Raw genomic sequence first — 20,790 nt, 5'->3', positions numbered from 1 at the left:
TTGAAAAGGAAAAACAGCAGCCTGCCAGAAAGCATTTCTCTCCTAAAGTGCAGGCACAAGTCACATGACCAGGGGCAGCTGGGAAATTGACAAAATGTCTAGCCCCATGTCAGATTTCAAAATTGAATATAAAAAAATCTGTTTGCTCTTTTGAGAAATGGATTTCAGTGCAGAATTCTGCTGGAGCAGCACTATTAACTGATTAATTTTGAAAACATTTTTTTTCCCATGACAGTATAGAAGGGGCTTGTTCACCTTTTAAATTAAGTTTTACTATGATGTAGAGAGTGATATTCTGAGACAATCTGCAGTTCATTTTTTTATTTGTGTTTTTTTTTTATTCAGCAGCTCGCTCGTAGCAGTTTGTAATATTATGGTTGCTAGGGTCCACTTGTTTCTAGAGGGGGTCAGTGACCTGCATTTAAAAGTTGTAAATAGTCACAAAAAGACAAATCATTCAAAAACTATAAAAAAAATAAAAAAAAAGAAAAAAGAAGAAGAAGAAGAAATGTTGAAGGCCAATTGAAAAGTTGTTAAAAACAGCCACCCTGTAACATACTAAAAACGAACTAACCCTTTTAAGGGGTTGTTCACCTTTAAATTAACTTTTAGTATGTTATAGAATGGCTAATTTAAAGCAACATTTCAACTGATGTTCGTTATTTATTTTGTATAGGTTTCTAATTATCTGCCTTCTTTTTCTGACTTTTTTCAGTTGTCAGATTGGGGTCACTGACCCCATGTCAAAAACAAATGCTCTGTAAGGCTACAAATGCAACTTTTTATTGTTCATCTTTCTGTTCAGGCCTCTCCTCTTCATATTCCAGTCTCATATTCAAATCAGTACATGGTTGCTAGGGTAATGTGGACTTTAGCAACCAGATTACTGAAATTACATTTCATTTAACGGCGAACAACCCCTTTAATGCGCAGCACATTGGAAGGAAGATCTATTTAGCCTGAAAACGAGTTCCATAGCCCAGCAGTTTTCAGACACTGTTCTACAAGACCTTACATGCTTATTATAGCCAAAACCCAAGCCTCCCATTATCATTATTATTATTATACTTTTATCACAACTAAAATATATGTTGCTGTTTCCCACTGACACCAATTAATTATTGTTTTTAGGAGCTTGCCCTCAACCACTCCTTCCTACATGAGGGCCAGTGTAAAGCAATTGCATTAGAGAAACAAAGCTGGCCATAGAGGCAAAGATCCTATCGTACAAATCAAGTGTGTGCGGAGAGTCCCGTCATTTTTCATCCCATTGCGCTCTCATCGTAATCTGATCGTTCGGCAATAGGGCCGAACGTTCAGATTACCCCCGATATAGCCATGCCCTTCGGGGAAAGATCGGCTCATTTGGCGATGTTGCCAAACGAGCAGATCTTTTCGTCTATGGCCACCTTTACTCTTAACTAGGGATGCCATCGGGATTCCGCCAGGATTCGGCCTTTTTCAGCAGGATTCGGATTCGGGCGAATCCTAATTTGCATATGCAAATTAGGGACAGGGCGGGAAATCGTGTGACTTTTTGTGACAAAACAAGGAGGTAAAAAAAGTTTTCCCCTTCCCATCTCTAATTTGCATATGCAAATTAGGATTCGGTTTGGTATTCGGCCGAATCTTTCTTGAAGGATTCGGGGGTTCAATAGTGGTGCATCCCTACTCTTAACTGTATTTAAACATTCCTGCGTACAATGAAAATTTCATCCAGTGCTACGAAATATGTTGGTGCTCTATAAAAACATGTTAATAATAATAATAATAATAATGTAGGAGGACACTACCCTTATGTGCGTAATGTAATTCTTCCAGATCATTGATGTCAAACCACATTTATATAAAACTCATGTGCTGCATTTTGTACTGGTATGTGTCTACTTAAGAGGCTTCCAACTTGTCCCTTTGTGTTTAATACACTTAGCTGTCCATTAGGCATGTGTCTTATCCTTCTGCTAGATGAAACATCAATTGTGCAGTGGTATGTTGTAATATGTATTGCGCAAATTGCTTAAGACTTGATTCCTTCAATTGACTGCTTCTATCCTACATAAACAACTTTATATTATAATACAGTTCCTTCCAGGCAACCCTCAAGTAAGGGTGGTTCTCAGTTGGATGTGTCTTTGGCAAGGGAACAATGGCTAAATATTGTTTTGTGAGGCTGTGATTGATTTATGTAATGCAAATTAGAAGTCAGCACTCACCCATAGGGTATATTCAATGCAGGTGCAGGTCTGTGGTGGCCACTTCCACCCGTTCTGTGAACAATTTCGTTAAATAGACAGCACCACTATCGAAATTGATTTATGTAATGTCAGGATAAGATTGGGTCTGTTTGGGCACTTGTTCTAGCTATTTTTTTTGTTTTTTAAGCAGCTCTTCACTCGGGATGTTGTAGCACTCATTGTGCAGTGCAGATTGTGCAGTTTTCAAATGGCAGAGGGTTGTCAACTATATTTCATGTACTATTCAATATTTTTAAAACTGATCTTTGCATACAGCTGAAAGAGAACTCGTATGTAGGCAGCATTACTGTAAGTAGCTGTTGACGTGAGGGGCAACACATTTGTATTTATATTTTACCTTTCCTTCTCCTTTAATATAAGGCACGTACCGAAACTCTGTGGGGGTAATTTATCAACACTGGGCAAATTTGCCCATGGGCAGTAACCCATGGCAACCTATCAAATTGCTGCATTCATTGTTCTACTTGCAGCTGGCTTTAAAAGTTAATCACTGCTTGATTGCTATAGGTAACTGTCCATGGGCAAATTTGCCCAGTGTTGATAAATGAGCCCCAGTGGATTTAAAGGGGTTGTTCACCTTTTTACCTTTTAGTATGATGTAGGGAGCGATAGTCTGAGACAATTTGCAATTGATTTCAATTTTTTATTTGTGATTTGAGTTATGTAGCTTTTTATTCAGCAGCTCTCCAGTTTGCAATTTCAGCAATAGGGTTTCTAGGGTTCAAATTACCTCAGCAACCAACCATGCATTGATAAGAGACTGCAATATGAATAGAAGAGGCCCTGAATAAAAAAAAAAGAGTAATAAATTAGCAATTACAGGTATGGGACCTGTTATCTAGAATGCTCGGGACCTGGGGTTTTCCGGATAACAGATTTTTACGTAATTTGGATCTTCATGGATTGTCTACTTTAAAATCATGTAAATATTAAACAAAGCCAATAAGCTGTTTTTGCTTCCAATAAGGATTGATTGTATATTTGTTTGAATCAAGTACAAGTTACTGTTTTATTACTACATAGAAAAAAAATTTGGATTATTTGATTATAATGGAGTCTATGGGAGACGGCCTTTCCGTAATTCGGAACTTTCTGGATAATAGGTTTTCCAGATAATGGATCCCATACCTGTACTATAAATTTGTAGGAATTACAGAGCATTTGTTTTTAGATGGGTTCAGTGACCCCCATCAGGCAGCTTGAAACAGTCAGAATAAAAAGGCAAATAATTCGAAAACTATAAATCAAAAATGAAGGCCAATTGAAAAGTTTGTTAAAATTAGCCATTCTATAACATACTAAAGATAAACCACCCCTTTTACTTTCTTTTGAACTGAACCTTATGGTGAGTTGGCTACTCTTTTCAAATAGTGTTTATTTTTAAAGAAGTTCCTACATATACAGTGGTGTGAAAAACTATTTGCCCCCTTCCTGATTTCTTATTCTTTTGCATGTTTGTCACACTTAAATGTTTCTGCTCATCAAAAACCGTTAACTATTAGTCAAAGATAACATAATTGAACACAAAATGCAGTTTTTAAATGAAGGTTTACGTTATTAAGGGAAAAAAAAACTCCAAATCTACATGGGCCTGTGTGAAAAAGTGATTGCCCCCCTTGTTAAAAAATAACTTAACTGTGGTTTATCACACCTGAGTTCAATTTCAAAGGTTATAAAGCCATTTCTAAAGCTTTGGGACTCCAGGGAACCACAGTGAGAGCCATTATCCACAAATGGCAGAAACATGGAACAGTGGTGAACCTTCCCAGGAGTGGCCGGCCGACCAAAATTACCCCAAGAGCGCAGAGACAACTCATCCGAGAGGCCACAAAAGACCCCAGGACAACATCTAAAGAACTGCAGGCCTCACTTGCCTCAATTAAGGTCAGTGTTCACAACTCCACCATAAGAAAGAGACTGGGCAAAAACGGCCTGCATGGCAGATTTCCAAGGCGCAAACCACTTTTAAGCAAAAAGAACATTAAGGCTCGTCTCAATTTTGCTAAAAAACATCTCAATGATTGCCAAGACTTTTGGGAAAATACCTTGTGGACCGACGAGACAAAAGTTGAACTTTTTGGAAGGTGCGCGTCCCGTTACATCTGGCGTAAAAGTAACACAGCATTTCAGAAAAAGAACATCATACCAACAGTAAAATATGGTGGTGGTAGTGTGATGGTCTGGGGTTGTTTTGCTGCTTCAGGACCTGGAAGACTTGCTGTGATAGATGGAACCATGAATTCTACTGTCTACCAAAAAATCCTGAAGGAGAATGTCCGGCCATCTGTTTGTCAACTCAAGCTGAAGCGATCTTGGGTGCTGCAGCAGGACAATGACCCAAAACACACCAGCAAATCCACCTCTGAATGGCTGAAGAAAAACAAAATGAAGACTTTGGAGAGGCCTAGTCAAAGTCCTGACCTGAATCCTATTGAGATGTTGTGGCATGACCTTAAAAAGGCGGTTCATGCTAGAAAACCCTCAAATAAAGATGAATTACAACAATTCTGCAAAGATGAGTGGGCCAAAATTCCTCCAGAGCGCTGTAAAAGACTCATTGCAAGTTATCGCAAACGCTTGATTGCAGTTATTGCTGCTAAGGGTGGCCCAACCAGTTATTAGGTTCAGGGGGCAATTACTTTTTCACACAGGTTTGGATTTCTTTTCTCCCTAAATAATAAAAACCCTCATTTAAAAACTGCATTTTGTGTTTACTTGTGTTATCTTTGACTAATAGTTAAATGTGTTTGATGATCAGAAACATTTTGTGTGACAAACATGCAAAAGAATAAGAAATCAGGAAGGGGGCAAATAGTTTTTCACACCACTGTATATATATATATATGGATAGGGCAACGCACTGGTTTTGTGAGAAAGTACAGGTATCGAACCTGTTATCCACAATGATCAGGGACCTGTGGTTTTCCAGGTCTTTCCATAATTTGAATTCTTATACTTTAAGCCTCCAAAAAGGCTAAAGGGGCTAAGATCTGCTTGTTGCTAGATTTAATATTAGTTTATTTTTATCTGGTAAAATGATTATGTGGCTCACCAATTTTCATCGCTATTGTATTTTTTTCAATGTCTGGAGTCACAACAAACTTTTTGGATATGCCTCATAGTACAACTTTTAAACTGAAACATTTAAAACGAAAAAAAAAAAGATTTGCTTGTTTGGTGCACACACTAGGGATGCACAGAATCAGTTCAGGATTCAACTAAAATCTGAAAGATTTGTAGCAAGATTCGAGTTTTTGGCTGAATCCAAGAGGCTGGCTGAACTGCTTTGGGTATTTCCACTGGAGTGCCTGCTTTTCCAGCACTGATAGATTCGGATTTTGGTTCAGTATTCGGTCAAAATCGTAACTCTGGATTCCAGGATTGGTCTGAACACACAAAAGCAGTGTTCGGTGCATCCCCAGTGACCTAACTAGACAAGCAGATCTTTTTGTGTCTGGCTTGTTTTTGCTTGTTTCATCATAAAAAGAGACCATAAAAAGATATCATGTCAACAGGTTTCTAAGGAACCCTTGTAGGAGACTGTCTGGCAGACGTCACATTACCCACGTACTGTATAACCCTTCTCTGTGTGAATTCAGGTGAAGCGATCATCCTTTTTGTGATCAGGGCAGAAAGAAACAAGATGTCTGTGAGTTTTTCTAAGGCATATGTCACAATTGTAGTTCTTGTCAGTTGTCACCGTAACATTTCTGGAAAAGTATATTGTCCCAGATCACTTGCTATTGCAAACAATTGATAATGGCATGATTATGATTCACCTGTATGATTGTTGGCCTGCAAACCCTGTCGTCTACTCTTTATGGCTTCTCGTAAGGTGTGGCGCAGAGACTGCAAAGAATAATCCACAGGAAGTAGCCATTTTTGTCACTGGCCATAGAATAACTTATTTGAGATATGTATATGTATATGTATGTGTATGTATATGTATAAATAATAGCTGTACTCATGTGTGCGTTCAAGCATGCTTTCTAAACTTATGTCTATTGTGCCCGATGTCTGTCTACAGCTCTCAAAGGCCTCTCGCCAGACTTCCAACAGCATGAACAGGGTGTGTGTGTGTGTGTGTGTGTGTGTGTGTGTGTGTGTGTGTGTGTGTGTGTGTGTGTGTGTGTGTGTGTGTGTGTGTGTGTGTGTGTGTGTGTGTGTGTGTGTGTGTGTGTGTGTGTGTGTGTGTGTGTGTGTGTGTGTGTGTGTGTGTGTGTGTGTGTGTGTGTGTATTTATATTTACAGGTATTGGATCTGTTATCCCGAAATCCAGTAACTCCAAATTATGGGAAGGCCATCTTCCATAGACCCGATTTTTATTCAAATAATTTGAATTTTAAAAAAAATTATTAGAATATGAAATACACACACACACGTATGGGATCTTTTCGCCTGAAATCCGTTATCCATAAAGCTCCGAATTATGGAAGGGCAGTCGCCCAGAGACTCCATTTTGTCTAAGTAAACAGAATATTCTCCTCTTCTGCGGGTGACTAATCTCCCTGTACTGCCTTCCCGCAGACTAGAATCGCAGACGGGATCACTTCAGATTTCCGAAGTTGCCCCAAGTTCCCTGTCGCCCGAAGTTCCCTGTCTGCCACCACCCTTAAATGATTTCTTTTTTCTCTGTAATAATCAAACAGTACCTTGTACTTGATCCTTACTAAGATATAATTAATGCTTATTGGATCCAAAACCAGACGATTGGGTTTATCTAATGTTGACATGATTATGTAGTATATTACAGATCCCACACGTGTTTATGTGTGTGTGTGTTACCTTTTTTGACACCTCACCTTGTTTAAAATACTTGGAGTGCTGTCATATTGCATTATTTATATTTTTTCATTGGATTATTTTCAGGTTGTGCAGATCATTTGCATTTTGAGATATATATATATATATATATATATATATATCTATATATATATCTATCTATATATATATCTATATATCTATATATATATATATATATATATATATATATATATATATATATATATCTCTATATATATATATATATATATATATATATATATATATATATCTATATATATATATATATATATATATATATATATATATATATATAGTTGTTAATAGGATTGCCTTTATATTTCAGTAGTTTGCGCTGTTTCATGGTTTATAAGATTATTCTCAAATGTATGGTGGTGATCCTGATGACCTATTATCCAGAATGCTTGGGTCCCGAAGTTTTCCAGATAAGAGGTCTTTCTCTTCAGTCTACTAAAAAATTATTTAAACATGAATTAAAACCAATAGGATCTTCTGTCTCCAATAAGGATTAATTATATCTTAGTTGGGATTAAGTACAATATACTGTTTTATTATTACAGAGAAAACAGATAAAAATGGAGTCTATAAGAGAGGGCCTTCTTGTAATGCAGAGCTTTTTGGATCAGTGATCCCATGCCTTTACATTGTACGCCTTTTTGCTGTGTATTAAAACTGTTAGGGAGTGTGCTGGCAATGATGTGCAACAACAGCTGGCAAGTGACAAGATATAACTATGTTATAACTTTACTAAGATAACATAGCAAGATATGTTATAACTTTACTAATATTACATTTATTTTACTGTTAATAGTACTGTTTGCTTAAACTTTTACGCATAAATGCATATCTTCTTAGAAAGTAGGTCACGCCTAGTAATTATGCTGTCCCATCATTTGCTAAAGCTAATCCATGAAATGGCTTTGTCACTGTGGTGTGAACTTGTTTGCTTAAGCCTCCCTGTCTGTTTACTTCACATGGACTGTTGTGTTTACATCTGTGCTGTCACACCCTGCATGATCCCTTTTATGGGACCACCTTTTTTATCATGAAAGAGCCTGTGCTAAACATACATTTTTTTGAATTGTTTTAATGACAAATAAAAATCTAAGATTTTTATTTCTTGCTTTAAGCAGGGCAAAATTTGAAAATGAAACTGAAGTCGCATATTATTTCCTGGTCCTGATGAGCTAAGACAAACTAATCGGCAGTCCACTGAGAAGTCCTACATATAAATAAACCTCTAATTTCCCACTAGCTATCTTTTTAGATAAAGAGCAGCCCTGCCTGCCTGTACACTTCCCACTCAGTGGAGCTGAAACTGAGGTCAGTATTTGGGCTGACCGCAGCCAGTGTGTCCACACACAGTCTGATTAGATTCAAATCAATGGAGCAGGGGCACTGAGCAAATCCGCTTCTCTCAGTCTGCAATTACAGGTAAAGTTTTTGTACTGTGTGAGCCAGTAAAAATGTTGAAGGGCAACCCTTTAGAAATAAAAAAAAAAATAATAAAAGTGGTATAAGGGCTTTAGCACGCGGGCAGATTTGTGGAGATTGTCGCCTGGCGACTAAGCCCCTTTTGTAGGTGCGACAATGTCCCCGAACTGCCTTCCGCTTGCTTAAATGAGAAAAAGCCTGCGGCAATGCACTTGCATAGCTTAGATTTCTGAGGTTGCCTCACGAGGAAACTTCGAGCGACTTTCGGAAATCGAAGCACAGCGAGTGCATTGCCGCAGGCAATTTTTTTCATTTTAGTAGGCGGAAGGGAGTTCAAGGATATAGTCGCCCCGAAGAAGAGGCGATTAGTCGCCAGGTGACTAAATCTCCCTGAATCTGCCCACGATCGGATCAGCCAGATATCGCCCACCTCAATGTGGGCATAACGGGAAGAGATCCGCTCGTTTGGCGACATCACCAAATGAGCGGATCTCCCTGTGTATGGCCAGCTTAACTCCCATTTAACCTATGGTTTTAAACCCAAAACCTGGTCCCTGTTCTGAGTGAAATGCCATAATTTCTTCTATTTTTTTTTTTTTTTTTTTTTTTTTTAGAAAAAGCATTAAACACCAATCTACGGCATTGCTGCAGCAGCCAGTGAGGATCATTAGGGGAACACTGTGTGCATTGCACACAAGTAAATATCTCTAGTAACACCCTCAAACCAGTCCAACAATATCTTAGAACTTTGCTCATTAACGGAAAGGCTGCATGGACACAGTGGGAGTCATTTATAAACATTGGGCAAATTTACACCTGGGCAGTTACCCACAGCAACCAATCAGATGTTTGTTTTCATTGTTTTCCTTACAGCTGGCTGCAGGCCCGGACTGGCAATCTGTGGGTTCTGGCAAATGCCAGATGGGCTGCTGTAAGGTGCCATAGAAAGTCAGTATTTAGTGGGCTGGTGGGGGGCTATTTGGGCCTCTATGTGGGCTGATTGGGCCTCTGTGTACCTGAAATGCCAGGGCCTATTTTAATTCTCAGTCCGGACCTGGCTGGCTGGAAAAATCTAATCACTGACTGGTTGCTATGGGTTACTGCCCAGGTGCAAATTTGCCCAGTGCTTTATAAATGAGCCCCATTTAACATATTATGTAGGCTGTGTTAACTAGATGAGCATGTTTTATTTATGCTGAAACTTTTATATTCAACACTTTACCATACTTATAATCATATATTTACCCTGTGTCAGGAATAATATTATTAAAGCTAATATCTTGGTCGGTAAATCTAAGGGTGGTTACAGGGAAGAATTAATTATAATTGCCAATTGTGTATTGTGCAATACACAGCCAATCATCTGTGTTTATTATTCTAATAAAATACAAGTTCAGATAAGAAAAACGCAGGTGTGCCCTATTGTTCAGGATTAATTCGGATTAATTAGGGCAAAACATAATTCTTGCATTTAGGTTCAGCCAAATTTAGAATACTCCACTAAAAAAAGAACTACCAAACCTAAGTGGAGCTCACATTTTAACGTAGCAGTATAAATGGGTAAGAACAAGTTTGTTGTGCCTAATGCATGTATTACAAAAACCTATATGTGTAAGGCTCCAATTAAACTATCCTCCCAATGGAAATAAATTGAATGATAGATTGTACAATAAACAAATCATTAGTCAGGCACACCTATTGTTTAGTTGCTAAAATATATATCCTTATACATGGTGTATGCTATAGAGGCCTTTCAATTGCAAGCTTTGCTAGTGTAGGGGCTTATAGAAGGATGTATAATTTCTCTAATGAACAAAGGAATATGTTGACTCAATGTAAATAAAGTACGGTATGGGACCTGTTAACCAAAATACACATGACCTTTCTAGATTTTTCTATGATTTGTATCACCATGCTTTATGTCTACTAAGCGTTAAACCCAGTAGAATTGTTTTGCCTCCAATAAAGAGTAATTATTTTTTAATTGGGATCACATACAAGATACTGTTTTAATATTACAGAGAAAAAGGAAATCATTTTTGAAAATGTAAAGTTTTTTTTTTTTTTTTACAGGTATGGGATCCGTTATCTGGAACTCGTTATTCAGAATGCTCTGAATCTCCCGCAGACTCCACTTTATCCAAATAGTCCAAATTTTTAAAAATGATTTCCTTTTTCTCTGTAATAAATAAAATGTAGCTTGTACTTGATCCAAATGCAGATATAATTAATCCTTATTGGAAGCAAAACAAGCCTATTGGCTTTATTTATGATTTTCTAGTAGACTTAGGGTAGAACAACATGAGCTTTTTGACATCCGATACTTTCCGTTCCGACGCAACACAAGGAATAGAAGGTGTCATGTTGGATGCGCCGAATCTAAGGTAAGTAATAGGAATATCGGATGTTGTCTCAGCGTGCATTCCACACGACTGTCTGATGCGATTGCTGCATGTTGCGTCTTTATCCGACAGTTTTGTTGTATCTGATGCATGCTGCGACAACGTCCGACATTCCTATTACTTACCTTAGATTCGGCACATCCGACGTGACGCCTGCGCTGCGTCGCGTCTGAACGAAAGGTATTGGATGTCAAAAACCCGTGTAGTTCTAACCTTAGGGTATAAAGATCCAAATTACGGAATCATCTGTTATCCAGAAAACCTCATGTCCCGAGCTTTCTGGATAACAGGTCCATACCTGTATTTTTATTTACATTTTTTTTTCAAAACAACAGGAACATGTCAATTATTTTATTAAAATGGAGTCTATGGGAGATGATCTTCCTGTAATTTGGAGTTTTTCAGATAGCTGGTTTCCGAATAATGGATCTCATACTTGTGCAATAATTAGCCTTTTTATCTAATAAGTGTAATTGTTCTTTTAGGCTCTCTAAGGCAACAAGTGTCTCTCCAATAAATTCCTTGCAGAAATGTTGCCCTCCACCTCTTGGCACTTGTAAGAGAAGCATTTGGGCTTACATTTTTGAAAAGAAAATCATCATGACATTTGGATCTATGTAGCTAAATGTATAGATCTAATGTTTGGCACATTGTAGCTGGGAAAGGATTTGAAGGAGAACTAAAGCCTAACTAAATAAGTAGGCTAGAAATATACGTTATGTTTTGGGCTTCAGTACCAGCCCAAGACAACCACAGCCCTTTATCGGGGAAGATCTGTGTCTCAAAGATGCCCCAGTAGCTCCCCATCTACATTTCTGTTGATTCACTGCACATGCTCTGTGCTGCTTTCACTTACTGAGCTTAGGGACTGTTGGGGAAAGTCCAAAGAACAGAGATCACTTGACGAAGAAAGATTATCAAAGTTTATTATTTATATAATAAACATACACAAGCTGCTTGGATCCTGTACTCAAGAGAGACAGAAGACAGAACAAAGGATTGACCAGACATATACCCTCTGGTAAACCAACCTTTATGGGAAGGGAGGTAAGGGAGTACAAGGCAGTAATAAGGAGTACATTTCACTTTGCAATTAACTGGTATGGGAAAAATAAAGGATTTAAGCTGGCCATAGACATGCAGATTTACCTTCAGATAGAACGAACGATCGTTCAGTGCCATCTCCCGACTTGCCACTAACCATTTAGATTAAATAAAGTAGTAAAAGAACAAATCAGACGATGTTCTGCCCCTGACGGCAATCATACGAAAGTTATGTCTGACAAAAGCTGGTGACAGTCTCCCTCTGATACCGGCAATACATGCAGAGATATTATCGGTAGCTGACCGACATCGAATCTCATGAAAAATGCTGGGACACTCCACCCAAGGGCCGAAAGTCGTACAAAACGGAGATTCGTACGATTAAATCTTTGCATCTATGGCCAGCTTAATTGTGGATGCTCTCAGAGATATGTCTCCTAGGCACAAGAATACATAAACAATACGTGATAACTGATAAGAACCGACTCTGCTGATGTCACACAACCTTGGAGTAACTTGAAACAGTTTCTATGCCTCATGGGCACTTTGAAACCGTCCACTCCACTAAGGGGGGCAGGAATGTGTGGGTAAATTCCTCCACAGGACTAACGCACAATATACAGTAAACATAGAATTTAAATGTCACAATATAAGGCTGATTAGTAATTAATACAGATAATTACTATATGTCGGCTCAGAAACTAGTGCAACTAGCATCAGAATTTAAAGGGATAATGTCATGGGAAAACATGTTTTTTTCCATATGCATCAGTTAATAGTGCTGCTCCAGCAGACTTCTGCACTGAAATCCATTTCTCAAAAGAGCAAACAGATTTTTTTATATTCAATTTTGAAATCTGACATGGGGCTAGACATATTGTTGGTTTCCCAGCTGCCCCAGTCATGTGACTTGTGTCACTTTAGGATGGAACTACTTTCTGGCAGGCTGTTATTTCTCCTACTTAATGTAACTGAATCAGTCGAACTTGTCTTTTAATATTGAGTGCTGTTCTGGGGAGCTTTTATCTTGTGTTAGGGAGCTGCTATCTCGTTACCTTCCCATTGTTCTGTTGTTATTCTGCTGGGGGGGAGGGTGTGATATCACTCCAATTTGCAGTAAAGAGTGACTGAAGTTTATCAGAGCACAAGTCACATGACAGGGGGCAGCTGGGAAACTGATAATATGTCTAGCCCCATGTCAGATTTCAAAATTGAATTTAACAAAATCTGTTTGCTCTTTTGGAGCAGCACTATTAACTATTAACTGATGTGTTTTGAAAAAAGCATGTTTTCCAATGACTATCCCTTTAATAATCAGCCTTGTAGCATCATCTTATATTACAGACAATCTAATTATCTTCTTGATAATTTGTGACGACCCCTAAGCTTAGCTTCTCAACAGCTGCTCAGAGCCCACTGAGCATGCGAGTGTTGCAGACACTTTCCAAGATGGTGACCCCATGTGACAAGTTTGAAGTCCTGGATCATTGTTCTGAAGCTGAAACTTTAGGCTGGTGCAATAAGTTCAGGATGTGAAATAAGGCATTTTTAACCCTATTTATTTTTAGGGTTTAGTTCTCCTTTAAGAATAACAGTAGTGCACAAATTAGGTTATGGCTGCTGGAAATGTTGAGAAAATATTTGCAGTTCATTGTGTTTAGTCATTTCCGCATGTCTTGGGAAATGCAGCAGAGAAACACTTATGCCAATAGCCTTAAAAGAGACAAAACTGACATGTGCAAATAAATACAAAGTCTGTACAAAGATGTGTCTATACAGCTGTCTGTCACTCAGATGTGTAGGTGACAGGAGGATTTCCAGCCCAACCTGAGAATCAAGAGGCTTTACTATCCGTATATAAAGGTTTTATTTAAGTTAAGGGCAATGCTGTTATTTGTGCTGCAAAGTGATAATAGGCATATCAATCTTCAGTACATTATCAAGATAAAAACCATACGCATTCCTTTAAGGAGGAACTTGAGTGAGGTTTTGGAGTGGTCTCTTCCTTGTTTGTTGGCTGTGCATATACACGTAGCTGCAGACTCTCCATTTGTAATCTTTTGCATTGCTAGTCTCTGAGTCTGAGCTGTATATTCCCAGTCCATGTCAAATAATATGAAATTGCTGGCAGCTAGCATATTAAGCAACCACCAACCTTGTCCAGTAAGGAATAGACCATGGGTTAAGTATTCGTCCAGACTGGGTTTTCAGAAATACAGAAGTCTATAGTGTTCTTCCAAATTTGCGTATTCAAAGAATTCCCTTGCCGTATGGTCTAAAGTCATGTGATATACAGTATATGGTTTGGCTTTGTTTCTTCAAGGACGTGGCGATCCACTCGTTTAGTTATTTCGCCAAATGAGCGAATCTCTCCGCAATATGCCCACGTTTCGGCCACAATTTTTAACCCTGTCCGATCGACATCTGGCCGACTTTTGGTTAGATATCGGGGAAGCCCGTCTGAGGGCCCCACACACGGGCCAATAAGCTGCTGACTGCTTTTATCGGCCCTTGTATGGCAACCTTAAGAATTCATCTGATTCCTGCTCTAAAAGTGCTTGGATTTGACCGACCACAGACTATATTTATTCTAATAATTTACATTTTTAAAAATGATTTCCTTTTTCTCTGTAATAATACAACAGTACCTTGTACTTAATTAATAATTATTGGAGGCAAAACAATTCTATGGACTTTAATTATTGTCGGTCAGTTTATGTACAGGTATGGGACCTGTTATCCAAAATACTTGGGACCTCGGGTTTTATGGATTATTTGATTATAATGTAGTCTATGGGAGACAACCTTTCCGTAATACAGAGCTTTCTGGATAACTGGTTTCCAGATAACAGATCCCATGCCTGTACTTCTTTTTCTGACAGGTGAAACCGTTTAGCAGAAGCACGCAAATGTTTAATTGATGCGTTCTATCTTCCACAATACAGCAGACAAATGCAGGTATCATTGAACTGGGACATTTGTAAGCTTGTTGGGTAAGCTGCAAGCTCTTGTGAGCAGGGTCCTTTGATCCTATATTTGTTATGTAACCCTAGTTTTTTAAATCATTGAAATCATTGGACTTTTGGCCAGATCCCGATCGGTGAAGCCCGTCGGGGGGGCCCCATACATGGGCCAATAAGCTGCCGACACGGTCTGTCGGCAGCTTTTATCGGCCCGTGTATGGCCACCTTTAGTATGATTAGGGATTCTACCAAAAACTGAAAAAAGACTAAATGCAATGCATGTATTGAAATGCCATAATAATAAAAGTTAGTTTTAGGTGAAAGTGCCCTTTAATTGTGCTTCTGGAGATTAAACAGATGGAGTGGAAGGTGTGTGTTGTTGCTGTGACTGTTTGAGGCATGGCAGAATCTAACTTACCTGTATTGATGCAAGGAATGTTGTGCAACAGAAATATATACAACCTACATTTGTAGCTTCCTAAAATGTACAGAGCAAGCACCAGGGTGGATGTTTATTTGTTAATAGTCTGAAAAGCCACTTGCCACTCAATTGACAGATGGCTGCCAACACCAGGATACTCAGGGCAGAGGTATTCAGACGGATCTAAGGGAACAGCTTAGTGTTAAGTGGAGGGTAAACAATACACATATTGCAGGGAATGGTAAAAGAATATTTTTTGTAAATAATGTGATTTGTCCATCAACTGTACCTTGTATTTGATCCCAACTAAGATATAATTAATCCTTATTGGAAGCAGAACCAGCTTATTAGGTTTATTTAACGTTTACATGATTTTCTAGTAGACAAAGTATGAAGATCCAAATTACTGAAAGATACATTATCCGAAAAATCCCAGTCCCCCAGCATTCTGGATTACAGGTCCCATACCTGTAGTGATAAATAATATAAAATGTGGGACATTAATTTCATCTGTATAGTGAAAAAATCAGGCATTTTTTATGTTCAGGCACATCTTCCTTGCACTCCTGGCTACACAAAAGGAAGAAAAATGTCATGCTCCCTCATATAAACTAGAGTTCATGCATCAGGAGATCTCTAAAAGGCATTATAATGGAGTATATGATAGGATAATTTGAACAGTAACACTATCTAAGGTATAGGTATGGGACCTGTTATCCAAAGTGCCTGGGACTGGGTTGTCCAGATAATGTACCTACATGTACTTGAAAATGATTTAAACGTGTTAATTCAAAGGTGAACAACCCCTTTAAATCAACCCAAGAGGCTGGTTTTGCTTCCAATAAAGATTTACAACTTTGTTTGGATCAGACCTACATTATTTGAATAAAACGAGTCTATGGGAGGTGACCATCCTGTAATTCTGAACTTTCTGGATAATGGGCTTCTGGTGAATCCCATACCTGCCAGGTATGGGATTCACCCCACACCAGCCCAGTAAATAGATACTTTCAATGGCACCTTGCAGCAGATTGCCAGTCGGGCCTGGTTCTCACCTTGCCTCATGGCAGGAGCGGCCCTGCTGTTATGATTACATCAACATATATTACATACCCCCTTTTTTTACAACACAGCAGAAATAAAATTGTCATCGCCAGAGTAAAACAAGTTTTTCTGCGATGTTTTAGTACAGCGTAAAGAATGTTACAAATGTTTAACTGTGCATTGGACACAGCTGCTTGCGTTGTTTTTACACAATGTTATGATAGCTGCCTGTTAAAAGCTACAGTTTTCCTGATAAAATATAAAGTGCCCATGGCTGGTGTTGGAAAATTGCTTCCCCCAGGCATCTGTAATAGAACATTTTATTCTACATCAGGAATGTCCAAAGTGCGGCCCAGGGGCCAATTGCGTCCCATTTTCAGATTTACACTGGCCCTCAGCCTCCATCATGAAATTAATAATAATGAGGCCCCCCATCACAGTGCGATCAGGAATCCCATAGCAGTAATATTAAGGCACATTATTGAAATGATCTGCCAGTTGGTTTATACTGCCTGTTAGTTGAAGTTGTTAGCAATAGACATGTACTGGCATGTAAAGATGCGCTGTTTTCGCATACTTCTTTAGGGCAAGGCCAGATGTGGCGTTTTTGCTGCGTTTTTAAAAAAGCAGCCAGGCGTAAATACGCATAAACTGCACTACCACTGAAACTAATAGAAAACGCACTATTGCAATTCACCCAGGGCCCTTGCAAGCTGAAATCTGCCACAGGACGCCAGTATTGGCGTTTTTAAGCAGAAATGCCAATACGTCAAGAAACTACCAAATCAATAGACTCTATGGAATCTGCACGTTTGAAACCACAATTTGCGTAAATACTCATTGTATTTTAATTATGACGTCCAAATTCTCAATGAAAACAATGAGAAGTGCATGTTGGGAAAAGAATCCTACATGCTGAAAAACGCATGTTAACGGTCGCATGTGGTTTCAGTGGCGTATTTACACCTGGCTGTTCTTTTTTAAAAACACAACGTAAAAACCCCACAAAAACACCAAGTCTGGCCCTTAGGGCTGAAGGTGTCAATAGACGTACTGACGTGCCAGTACAGTAAACTAAAGTAATATGGCGTCACTATGTGCCAGTACGTGTCTATTGCTAACACCTTCAGCACACAGGCAGCAGTATAGACCAAGTGGCAGATCATTTCACTAATGTGCCCAAATATTACTGCTACGATTACTCCATTCCTGTAATTTAATGTTAATGGTTCAAAGAATGTCGGACTGAATGGTCGGCCTCCACACATTTTCACCTCACCAAATCTGGCCCTCGTTGCAAAAAGTTTGGGCACCCCTGTTCCACATCAACCAGCAGGTTTTCTCTAAATAAAATTATCCCAAGTACATTGCTCTGCAGTCATAATCTGCTTCTCATGATCTCGCTTCTATTGTGAGCAATTTAAGAGCCAGTATTTATCAGTCTGGCTCAGTCCAGTTTGTAGTTGTAAGGGTAATCCCTGCTAATAGCAGTCTTTAAGAAGAAAAGACTCATCCTTAAAATAAATATTTCACACTGTTGGATTCTGATTCAAGTGGCATGCCAGAGCATTATGTGGTTTTATAATATCAACACTAACACAATAAACAGTTGAACCACAAATGATGTATTAATTATGTATTAATCTTATAAAAAGAATAAAAGGATGCAGGTTTTTTTTTAAGCTGGTTTCTCTTAAAATACTTGTACTTAAGCTCATGTGTGTCTTTCAATGCTATGAACCACTAGCTTTAAGCACCTCCAGGCTAATGGCACACAGTTACTTGTGGTTTGCCTAGCAGAAAATACTAATAAAAAATAAGCCTAAAAGCAAGTCTAGCCCATAGCAATATCAATGGATTACTAACGTGTATTTTGCCAGTCTAAAACCACTGCTACTACCAACTTGTGGTGTATTTATGACAGAATTTACAGTTGCATACAATTTATGGCATCTAAAAGCAGTTCTTTACATTGCCATGGATTGTTGGGCCTAAATTATAATAAGGATGATATTTGGGTTGAAGGTTTAGCCTGGAGGCCAGTTTGTGGGATAGTGAATTTCTCTCTTTATTATCCCTGCACTTTGCATCTAAATAACTGATGCTGAACCTCAAAGGATAGCATGACTAGTGAAATCCACCTAGAGATATCGGAGTCTAGTAATTCACTGTACTGTTCTGGCACAACACATTTTGTTCCTTAAGCTACTAAAAAATGCCTTACCCTTTAAACAAAAGAGGGATTGTTTGTCCATATATTGCAATATATTTAAGCTGACCAAATTCGTCAACGTCATCCCTGGTATGGCCAGTCCTACGCTCAACTTTTATCTGATTCATTAAGAATTCTATTGCTTCATTATACATTTTACACAGGGACTACGTTTTACCTGCAACTTACTTGCTGCTTTCAAGGTTAAAACCCCCAAAACTTGGTTGCCCTTTTATTGGCCACCACTGGGATCACCTGACTATAGCTGGGAAGGGTGGGAGCTACAACATGGAGCTGGCCACTGCTCCTGAATAAACTATAACAATTCATTAAGAATTCTTTTGCTTCATTATACATTTTACACAGAGACTAAAGCTGGCCATAGACGCAAAGATCTGATCTTACAAATCATTGATTCATATGATTTTCAGATCATGTGTGGAGAGTCCTGACATTTTTCAACCCATGGATATCGTCGTTTGGACGATCGGCCAGGTTAAAAGATTTCTGTTGGCTGCCGATAATATCTCTGCATATATTGCCAATCTGACTATTTTCAGTGGGAGGCTGTCACCAGCTTTCGTCGGACATAAACTTTCATACGATTGCTGTCAGGGTCAGAACATTGTCTGATCTGTTCTTTTACTACTTTATTTAAACTGAAGATTAGTGGCAGGTTCGGGAGATGGGGAAGTCCGTTCTTTCGTCAGATATTGCAGCTAAATCTGCACGTCTATGGCCGGCTTAAGTTTTACCTGCAACTAAAGGTGGCCATACACGGGCCGATAAAAGCTGCAGTCAGACCGAGTCGGCAGCTTATTGGCCCATGTATGGGGGCCGCCGACGGGCTTCCCCGATCTCGATCGGATGGGACTAAAAATCCCATCTGTTCGTTGATGCGGTCCCGCGATCCGACCTCCCGTTCGTTAGGATGAATCAGCCCGATATCGGAGAAAGATCCGCTCGTTTGGCGACATCGCCAAACGAGCGGATCTCTCCGTGTATGGCCACCTTTACTTGCTGCTTTCAAGGTTAAAACTCCCAATCTTGGTTGCCCTTTTAGTGGCCACCACTGGGATCACCTGACTTTAGCTTGAAAGGCTGTATACTACAACATAAAGCTGGCCACTGCTCCTGTATAAAATATAACAAAAAGTTGTGCTGACCACTAATTTTTAAAACCATTCAGCAGGGGTGCAATGAGGCTGTGACAACAAAATACATAGACAAATATAAGACGTCCTCTGCACTCAACCCATTATCGATATATTTAGGACATTGAGACAGTCTTAAGCTACTAAAAATGCCTTCCCCTTTAAATAAAACAGGGATTGTTTGTCCATATATTGCAATATATTTAAGCTGGCCAACGTTACATAATAATAATAAAAAATTTCATATATATAATACACAAAAGCCATGAATATCCTGTAAATTATATCCTTATAAACGGTGAGTTCTGATGTCATAAGTTATAAACGGTGAGTTTTGATGTCATTTCTGTCACAAGACTCACGGCCTCGTGTTTTTATATGGTCAGGGGGTACTTTATACACACACACACACACACTCACTAACACACACACTAACACACACTAACACACTAACACACACTAACACACACTAACACACACTAACACACACACACTAACACACACACACTAACACACACACACTAACACACACACACTAACACACACACACTAACACACACACACTAACACACACACACACACACTAACACACCACACACACTAACACACACACACTAACACACACACACACTAACACACACACTAACACACACACTAAAGCTGGCCAACGTTATATAATAATAATAATAAAATAATAAATAATATTTCATATATATATATATACACTAGACATTAAGCCCGTTAAATTAACGGGCGCTAGAACATATGTAGTCAAACATTCGCCAGAGACGGTCCGTGGGGCACATGCGCAGTAGCGCAATCCCACGGACACAGGGACTGGACGCAGAGACACTTCAACTTTATTATATAGGAGATATATATATATATGTAAAATGTATAATGAAGCAATAGAATTCTTAATGAATCAGATAAAATTGAGCATAGGACTGGCCAGATATGGGATGACTTTGACGTAGTTGGCCAGCTTAAATATATTGCAATATATGGACAAACAATCCCTGTTTTGTTTAAAGGGTAAGGCATTTTTTAGTAGCAGT

General features: G+C 38.8%; 1 protein-coding gene across 4 annotated transcripts in view; it reads left to right on the top strand.

Moving 5' to 3' along the window:
* bclaf3.S (BCLAF1 and THRAP3 family member 3 S homeolog) overlaps positions 1–20,790 on the top strand; it is a 47,111-nt gene that overhangs the window by 2,743 nt on the left and 23,578 nt on the right. Inside the window, exon 2 of one of the 4 annotated variants that reach the window (XM_018249070.2) lies at positions 5,771–5,904. The exons of the other annotated variants lie outside the window; for them this stretch is intronic. The gene's annotated coding sequence lies outside the window, so the exon portion shown is untranslated. The remainder of the gene's footprint in view (positions 1–5,770; positions 5,905–20,790) is intronic. 4 annotated transcript variants of the gene reach the window in all.

The sequence above is a fragment of the Xenopus laevis genome, chromosome 2S (genome assembly GCF_017654675.1).
Source record: "Xenopus laevis strain J_2021 chromosome 2S, Xenopus_laevis_v10.1, whole genome shotgun sequence".
Taxonomy (NCBI): Eukaryota; Metazoa; Chordata; class Amphibia; order Anura; family Pipidae; genus Xenopus; species Xenopus laevis.
This window is presented reverse-complemented; position numbering and strand designations above follow the sequence as displayed.